At 39.3% G+C, this 8,685-nt stretch overlaps 1 pseudogene; it reads right to left on the reverse strand.

The window, feature by feature from the left end:
• Positions 1–1,006: 1,006 nt before the first annotated feature.
• LOC122002333 lies at positions 1,007–5,772 on the reverse strand (annotated as a pseudogene).
• Between the last annotated feature and the right edge of the window lie 2,913 nt (positions 5,773–8,685).

An 8,685-nucleotide genomic window follows, 5' to 3' on the forward strand; every position in this document is an offset into this window, starting at 1 on the left:
CGCCACAGCGGTCAGGAAGAGCGCGAAGAGTTCGAAGTAGATAGATTCTCGCCGTGTTCCGGCCTGAGGAGAGGAGGAGGAGGAGGAGGAGGAAGGCGAAGCATATGGTAAGAGCAAGAAATGGGCCTGCATGGCTGGAAAGACAGCAAGAATAGAAGGGACAAAAGTTGTTCAAACGAAACCAAGCGAGACATTTGGATGATGAGATTGTTGGTTATCCATCATCAGTCCATTTTATATGAGTAGAAATAGACACACAATTAAAAACCAACCTTTGGGGCATTTGATTGGTTAATTTAATTGGGCCTTTGGTAAAATTGTCATCGTGTACTCGTTTGCTTGCGAATTGATTAAGTACGTATAACGCTTAATATTAAAACGCTTCCGAAAATAGACGGGAAAAAAAAAAGACAGACACCAAAAGCCGTTATTTTTCATACACATCACACTTTTTATTAAGAGGAATATATCGGCCGTGCGATTTCAAGGCTCACCGATACGCAAACGCGAGCATTGTCGCAAGTTGGCATCGCCGTCGAACCCTTCGGTAGGGTAACAGGAAAAAGACAACGGCGGCTCCGAGTTTGAGGAAGAGGAAAACGAGCAGCGATGCCGACTTGCCTGATTAATTCTGAAGGTAGAGTCTTTCTGTTGTTGTATGATTAATTCTGAAGTTATTGTCAGTGTGTTTATTTTGCCCGATCAATTCTGAAGGTATAGTCTTTCGTGTTGATCGTTACAGTCAGTGTGTTGAAGGTATTATCTCTTTTCTTTAAGTTGTATTCTTTGATATTCTCAATTACTTCTCAAGAGTACTCGTGAAATGTTATAGATTAATCTTTTGAATGTTTCGGTGACTATTTGGACATGATAGAAAGTTGTCTTTAATTTTATTAGTAATAAGGGGCATGGCAATATTTAAACTTTCTCCAAACTGAAATTAACTGAATTATAAATTTCAATTGCATTTGATTTAGTTTGAACTAATGATTCCCTGATGCCTACCTTTTTACAGAAATATGTTTCTATTTTTTTACAAAACAACATTAAACTTTCTGCCTTCCCAAAATAAGAGAGATGAAGTATCAACATTTGTATAAAGTAGCAAAAATGAATTCTTATATTTGATTTTTTTTTAAAAAAAAATACCTATTCTAGATACTAAGATTCTCTGGGTGAAAGTCCAGAAAAGGGAGGCTGATAGAGTAATCAAAGATCAGCCCTTCCTGGAAATCTTGGAAAGGGTATAACACCTCCGATGTCGTCGATGCCGGTAGCAAAAAGAATCATTCACTCAAACCCTAAGCTAAACCCACTTTGTTTGACAGTACCAAAACGGCGGAGCTCAAGGTACCATTCATAAGGCTCAAGCGGCAACCCTGCATCTTCGATTCTAAGGGAATAGATGAAATAAGCCAAGATATGCTTTAAACAAAAAGGATAAAATATAGAACAAGTCAACAAGCTGACTACAAGTATGTTCAGAACATGAATAACACTAATTCCAAGCATATCAATCCATTCATAGCTAAAAATGTAAACACAGATCTTTTAACCTATATACGTTTGACGGACAAACATGTTTTAACTTGATTTCTTTCATAATTCTGTTAGGCGTTGGAAGGACATGACGGGGAGAAAGAAATTTAGATGTGCATCCTAGATTTTAAGCAACCTTTTGAATTTCCAAGAGTTCAGTTTATAAGACTAGCAGATAGTGGTAAAATCAAACCCCACGCGCCCAAAAAAAGGAAACTCATGAGCCTTATAGCTTCAATTTAATTATTTGTACCTTTTTACAAGAATGTCTAAACGTTCCTCTCTTTGGCTTCCTCCAATCAGCTCACCAACCTACAAACGAGAATTTTAAAGACTGTAGAACAAGATTGCAGCAGTTGAACTTTCAGAGCTTAAATCAATAACACAAATCAAAAAGAAAGTAGAACTTGAATCATATTGATGGATGCAACAAGACATCAGACGAAATTTCACCCCCGCTATATACAACCAGTCAAACGCCATACCTTGGGCACAAGCACGTCCATAGCTGCTACTTCTTTTGGTCATCATTGAGCCTCATATAAAATGCTTTAATACCTTTGGATAAGTTATATACAATTACAGGTTTCTTGAATATCACCTGTGTCAAACACCTGAATAATCCAAAAGATCATCACCCCCTCAAATCTGAAGCTGCCCTGATACTGTAAGAAAAGCTTGCCGTCCAAAAAAAGTCTCGTGCATTGTCAATCTTTCCATCCTATCTAGATCGTGAAGTTGGATCGGCAGCTTAGTTTGAACTAATGATTCCCTGATGCCTACTTATTTCCAGATGTTTTTGTCTTCACAAAACATCATTGAGCTTTCTGAATTCGCATAGCAGAAACCTGTGTTTTGACAACAAACTGATCCAACTTCTGATAAGAAAGTATGAGCTATGAAGTAGAAACAAAACTAATTCTTATATTTAATTAAAAAAATACCTATTCTAGCTAATAAGATATTTTCTTTAAATAGTTGATGACAGATGGTGATAGTTCAGTAAAGGGAAGCCAATAGAGTGAGCAGCCCTTCCTGGATATCTTGGGAAAGGGATAACGTCTAGGATGTTATCGATGCCGGTGGCAAAAAGAACCATGTGCTCAAACCCACTGTGTTTGACAGTGCCAAAATGGAGGAGCTCAAGGTACCATTCATAAAGCTCAAGTGGCAACCCTGCATCTTCAATTCTAAGAGAATAGATGAAATAAGTGGAGATATGCTTTACACAAAAAGAACAAAATACAAAACAAGTCAACATGCTGACTACAATTTTGTTCATTACTCGAATTCAGAGCATATTAACCCATTCGTAGCTAAAAAGTAAACACAGATCTTCTAACTTGTATACGGTCAATGGCACAAACATATTTTAACTTGGTTTCTTTAATAATTCTGTAAGGCGTTGTAAGGACAGGATGAGGAGAAAGAAATTTGGATGCACATATCATATATTTAAGCAACTGGGCAACTGATAACAACTTCTCAGTTAGAAAATGACAGCACATGAACCTTCCTTCAGAGTGATCAACCACTTCAAGCTTCATAAAGGAGTGCATAATCGACTATCACTTCTCCTGAGAGAAGCCTATTCTGGCCAAAGACATTCACAACCTCAGGCATGCTCCACAGTTAACATATCAAATGCAGAGGGTCACAATGCTCGGGCCAAACAAGGATGAGCACCATTCATCATTATATCCCCAACAAGGACTGAAATTGGCCGCTTGAAAGGAAAAAAAAACCACTCTGACCTTACTATCTAGCACCTATAAAAGGTCAGGTAAAAGATCTACCAAGGCAAATCCATCCTCCCTAGCAACTTGAACTTGTGTTCTTCTGCAATTAATCCCACTCAATTGGAGCCAAGCTGACTAGAAAATCTGATAACCTGAGGGCCACCTCAGGGAACAACTGATGTTGGCTTTTAGAAGGATGAAGGGTACAAGGCTACTCTAGTTTGGGTATTCTCTCCCTTCAAACAAGTGTCACACTAGTTCATCAGCCTGAGCCACTCTCTCATTGGGTCATTGAAGCCAAAAGATCTGAACCTTCTTCACTTTAATTATTTGTACCTTTTTATGAGAATGTCTAAACTTTCCTCTCTTTGGCTTCTTTCAATCATCTCACCAACCTACAAATTGATAGATATTGAAGTAGTGAACAATATAAAAATAAAGAAATTCAAAATCTGATGGATTATTTGATATTGAACATATTTGTGGCATAGCCACAACAATCTTATAAAGACATCATGGATAGTTCTAGAATTACATTAGTTATTGCTTAATTAATTTGATCATCATCTACTAGATTCATGAAACCTCACAATGCATGCATCGGTTTTAATTCTATGCATGCATGTGCATTAATTCTCAAAATTAACTTTTAACAAAGAATTTTAAAGACTGTAGAACAAAATTGCAACTGTTGAATTTTCAGAACTTGAATCAAGAACACAAATTGAGAAGAAAGTAGAACATGAATCACATAGATGGATGCAACAAGACATCATCAGAAAATTTTCAGTCTGGCTATATACAACATCAGTCAAATGCCATACCTTGGGCACAAGCACGTCCATAGCTGCTACTGTCTTTTGGTCATCGTTGAGCCTCATATAAAATGCTTTAATACCTTCTAGATAGTTATATTAAATTACAGGTTTCTTGAATATCACCTCTGTCAAATACCTAAATAATCCAAAAGATAATCACACACTCAGACACTGAAATTTCCAAGATAAATAGATATGCTTCGCAGAAACTTTACTCATACCTTTCATGCTCAGATGCTAGATCAACTCCCCACTCTACCTTGTTCTCAAACTTCCTGTTTGTCACATCGGATAGAAGTTGCACAGCCTTAGTGTATGAGATGCGCTCAAATGGCATAGATGAAACAAGCTTCAAACGTTTTCTATAGCTGTCTTATCATAGTTTTTGACCATAAATGGGAATATCATGGGATTTACGAAAATATAGGCCTCAAGAAATGTTCTGTTTTGTTTAGTAGCCATGAAGAAAGTAAAAAACTAACTATCAGATTCGCATAAAATACTACTGACTTGTACTAGGCTGCATCAATGTCAGTCTCATATTGATAGAATAACAGAATAAGCAATATAGTACCTCTAGATTAGCAAATGCTATCTCTGGCTCAACTATCCAAAACTTAGCCAAATGCCGTGATGTGTGGGAATGTTCTGCTCGAAAAGATAAAAATTGGCCCAAAGGTGTAGGCATTACCGAGGGCACAAACATATGTCTCAACCTGAAACTGCCCCGACACTGTAAAAAAAGCTTGGCGTCCAAAAAAGTCTCGTGCATAGTCAACTTTTCCATCCTTCTGAGGAAGCCCAGGGGCAGTTCTCCAGCTCCTTCCCAATCACTTGTGTTGATTATAGGAGTATGTATGTAACGAAATCCATTTTTCCTGGATAACGTATGGGTTGCATAAGCCAACTCATCTCGAATTCGTGCAATTGCAGATATCTGAAACAAGAGTAAAGAAGAAACTAAAACATTATCAAACGATATCAAAGGAAATAGTTCGGGAGAAAAAATTGGTGCCTTCGGCCGGATACGATGATACCGAAAACATGCAAAAATATGAGTTCGAATCTATGCGGCCAAGTAATGTCCATACTCGAATATAAACTTGAAAGCATATGACGAAGAAAAGACGACGAATTTTTTAGTAGCGTGTTCGTGCGGGTACGGAGGTGCACGAAGTCACAAAGGAACTCAGAGTAAGCCGCGTCTTGGGGATCGGATACTTGGCCGGATCCACAGGGCCGACCTCGAGCACCTTCTCCACCCTGAGCTCGACGCTCTGATTGGCGCCCTCAGGCGTCTTCATGAGCTCACTCTCGACCAGGACGGAGGTGCTGCCGGTGGGAACGAGCTGCGACAGTGGGAACACAGCCGCGTCGACGATCACCCGGAGGTTCGCTAGGCAGGAGCCGTCGTTGAGCTCGAGAAATGCAAAAGAACCCTTTCCCTGCTCTCGCTCCGTCTTGATCCACCCACCCACGACGACCTTCCGGCCGTCGAGCTCGTCGGCGGCGCGGTCACGATCGACTCGATGAAGGTGCGGGCGCGGGAGGGCTCCAAGGCCGGATCGGCAGAGAGAGACCGTCTCCATTGTCGATCGGAGGCGGAGCGACGGCTAGGGTTTCGGGAATGAATTCGCATTAGGAATAAGGACGAATGGGCGAGTTCGAGTGCGCCATTTTTAAGTAAATTAATTATCAAATTTTTAGCTTTCTGTCTAACTGATTGATTGATTTATTTATTTAATCGCAAGATCATCGGTTATAATTTTAATTTTGTATTTTTTAAAAAAAAAGTTGATTAAATACATAGGCTAGTGGCTCCGGCGGTCGGCCGGTGGTGGTGCTCCGGAGGAAGGCAGACCAAATTTTTTTTGCCGGTGTCCAGGATTAAAAAGCTTCAACAAATGAGTGGATTTAAAGAAGGGTCAAATATATAAAACCCTTTTTATCGAGAGGAAGGCGCACACGAAAAGCCGTTATATCACTTACACACCACACTATGAACGGAATATCAATTGTACGATCTCAAGGCTCACAGGTACGCCAACGTGAACAATGCGCCAGCAGCGAGGAGAACGAATTGTCGCAAGTCAGCATCACCGCCGTTGATCCCTTCGGTTGGGTAACAGGAAAAGACAACGGCGGCTCCGAGTTTGAGAAAGAGGAAAACGAGCAGCGCTGCAATGGTAGAGGGAGCGGCGCTAGCGCGGCCGTCGGCGACGCAGACACGAACGAACACGGCGGCCACGCCGGCGAGGAAGAGCAGGTAGGCGTGGAAGTAATAGTCCAAGCCGCCGGCGCCGTCAAAGAGCACGCCGCAGAAGTCAAACGCGAGGATGAGAGGCACCAGTAGCCAAGAGGCGGCCCTCGCCCTGCGCACGGGATCAACGGCCCAAAGCTCTAGGAACAAAAGCGCCACGGTGGTCAGGAAGATCGCGAAGAGTTCGAAATGGATTCTCACCGCGTTCCAATCGTCGTCGTCGGAGTAGAAGTAGAAGGCGACACAAATGGCAAGGAGCAAGAAATTGACCTGCATGATTGCAAAGATGAAGGAAGAAGAGAGTCGAAGGAAGAGAGGAACTTGGAATGAGAGATTATCCGGCGCCATAAGTCCATTTTATAGTAGAATTTCATATTTATTAAATCGTGCAACTTGGCTAAGAATCTCGAATGTTCTTAATTTGCGCTTGGTTAGCATAAAAGGCCCAAACAGGCAACAGACATTTCAGCCATTGCCTATTTGACAAAAGACTAGAAGTGAGTGTTCAAATAGACGCCCTCTGGGGAAGTCAATTCGCTCGATCCTAATCCGCCTTCCCACTCCGGCCACTCCATCCAGTTCGTTGATCTCGCACCACAGATCGGTCTCTCTCTTGGTTACGTTTCTTCTGCTCCCTACCAAGGGGGAAAAGTCAAATCGATCGCAAAAGATGCATCCTCCGCGTACATGGATTTTATTAAGTAAGATGCATCTACCACCCCCAGGGTAACCAACTATCGGGGTCACTATCAAAATTTTTTTATTAATAGTTTTAAACTCATGACGGTATATTTCCAATCAATTCATACCATTCAATAATCGATTAAAAATTTTATCAATCTAATCCATTAATTTCTAATCATTTAATTAATGATTTCTAATTAATTAGAATTTTTCTTAATCGTTTCAATTTATTTTCTAATCGATTAACATATCATGCTACGTGAAACATTATCTTACTCTTTCATACATGAGAATGCATTAAAAAAGAAAAAAACTTAAACTATAGGAGTATTTTAGATAGTATTTAAATAATAATTTATTTATAGAATTTTAAAAGACGCTTTAACTTTTTATGGGTGGATTTTATAGATTATCATACAATCAATAGACTTCCAAATTAATTGTTATAAACGATTGAATAAAATCAATTGATTATTATATAGTATTAATTGATTAATAAATCTAATTCTAGGTTGTTAAGATTGATTAAATAATTATTTATTCGGTTGAAGTTTTTAGTATTTTTTTAATATATCTATCTAATGTGCTACTAAATTGAACTATCATGTCATACCAAAGGAAGACACCTTAGCCTTAAGTAGGTTTATTACATTTTATATTGGTAGATATATACTATACTAAAAGTAATCAACCAAAAAGAATACTACTTTTATATCAAATATATGCTCAAGTTAACTTACAATTATATAATACAATTTTTTTTATTAAGACATATTATGTGGTTAATTAAAGTTATTGTGAACTATGGACTAATATATAACTTATATAAAATATCATATTATTTTTATAATGGATCAATCCAAAGGAAGACATATCGTGTGATCAATTAAAGTTTGAGTTATATCAGAGAGTACCGCCAACAAATTATATTTTAATCCACGGAATAAAATGCAATGTTATATTTGGTATCTCATAAAAAGATTTACATAATTTTATATTATACATATTCTAAACTTTAGTTAAATTGTGAGTTTAAATAAATTTATTTCTTTAATTTTTGTGCAATTGTAACTACTAGTATTAATAACATCTCAATATTAATTAGTTCAAATTTTTTTGAATGAAAAGAATACATGATTGTAGCTTTAGACTGCATAGACTTAGACTATGCATTAAGGAGTGATCGTCCTACACCTGACCAGAAAAAAGATAATTCCAGTTAGTCTCATTGACTATCTCTGGGGTGACCGGCCCGACCCGACGAAAGTTTCCCACCGGCCACCAGGATAAATCGAGAAGCGCGCGCGGTAGCCAACCCAGACACCCAGCATCCTTTGATTGCGCTCCTCATTTGGAGGCAAATTCCTGCAAATACGCCGTAGCTGGGGATCGAACCGTGGGTGTCCGGGAGACAACCTGGATGTCCTACCACGACACCATGCCCCGGGGACAAAACTGTATGGGTAAACTTTTTATAGTGACCGACACCATCACCGAAACGACCCCTTATCAGAAACCCCCGAAGGGATTTTTGGATGAACGGTACCACTTAATTGATAAGAGTCTGCGCAGGGGGTGCTCGAACCTGGCACCTCCGTCAAAGGGTACAACGTCATAACCAGAGCACCCCTGGTTCGATTGTCCC

The sequence above is a fragment of the Zingiber officinale genome, chromosome 1A (assembly GCF_018446385.1).
Source record: "Zingiber officinale cultivar Zhangliang chromosome 1A, Zo_v1.1, whole genome shotgun sequence".
Lineage (NCBI taxonomy): Eukaryota > Viridiplantae > Streptophyta > Magnoliopsida > Zingiberales > Zingiberaceae > Zingiber > Zingiber officinale.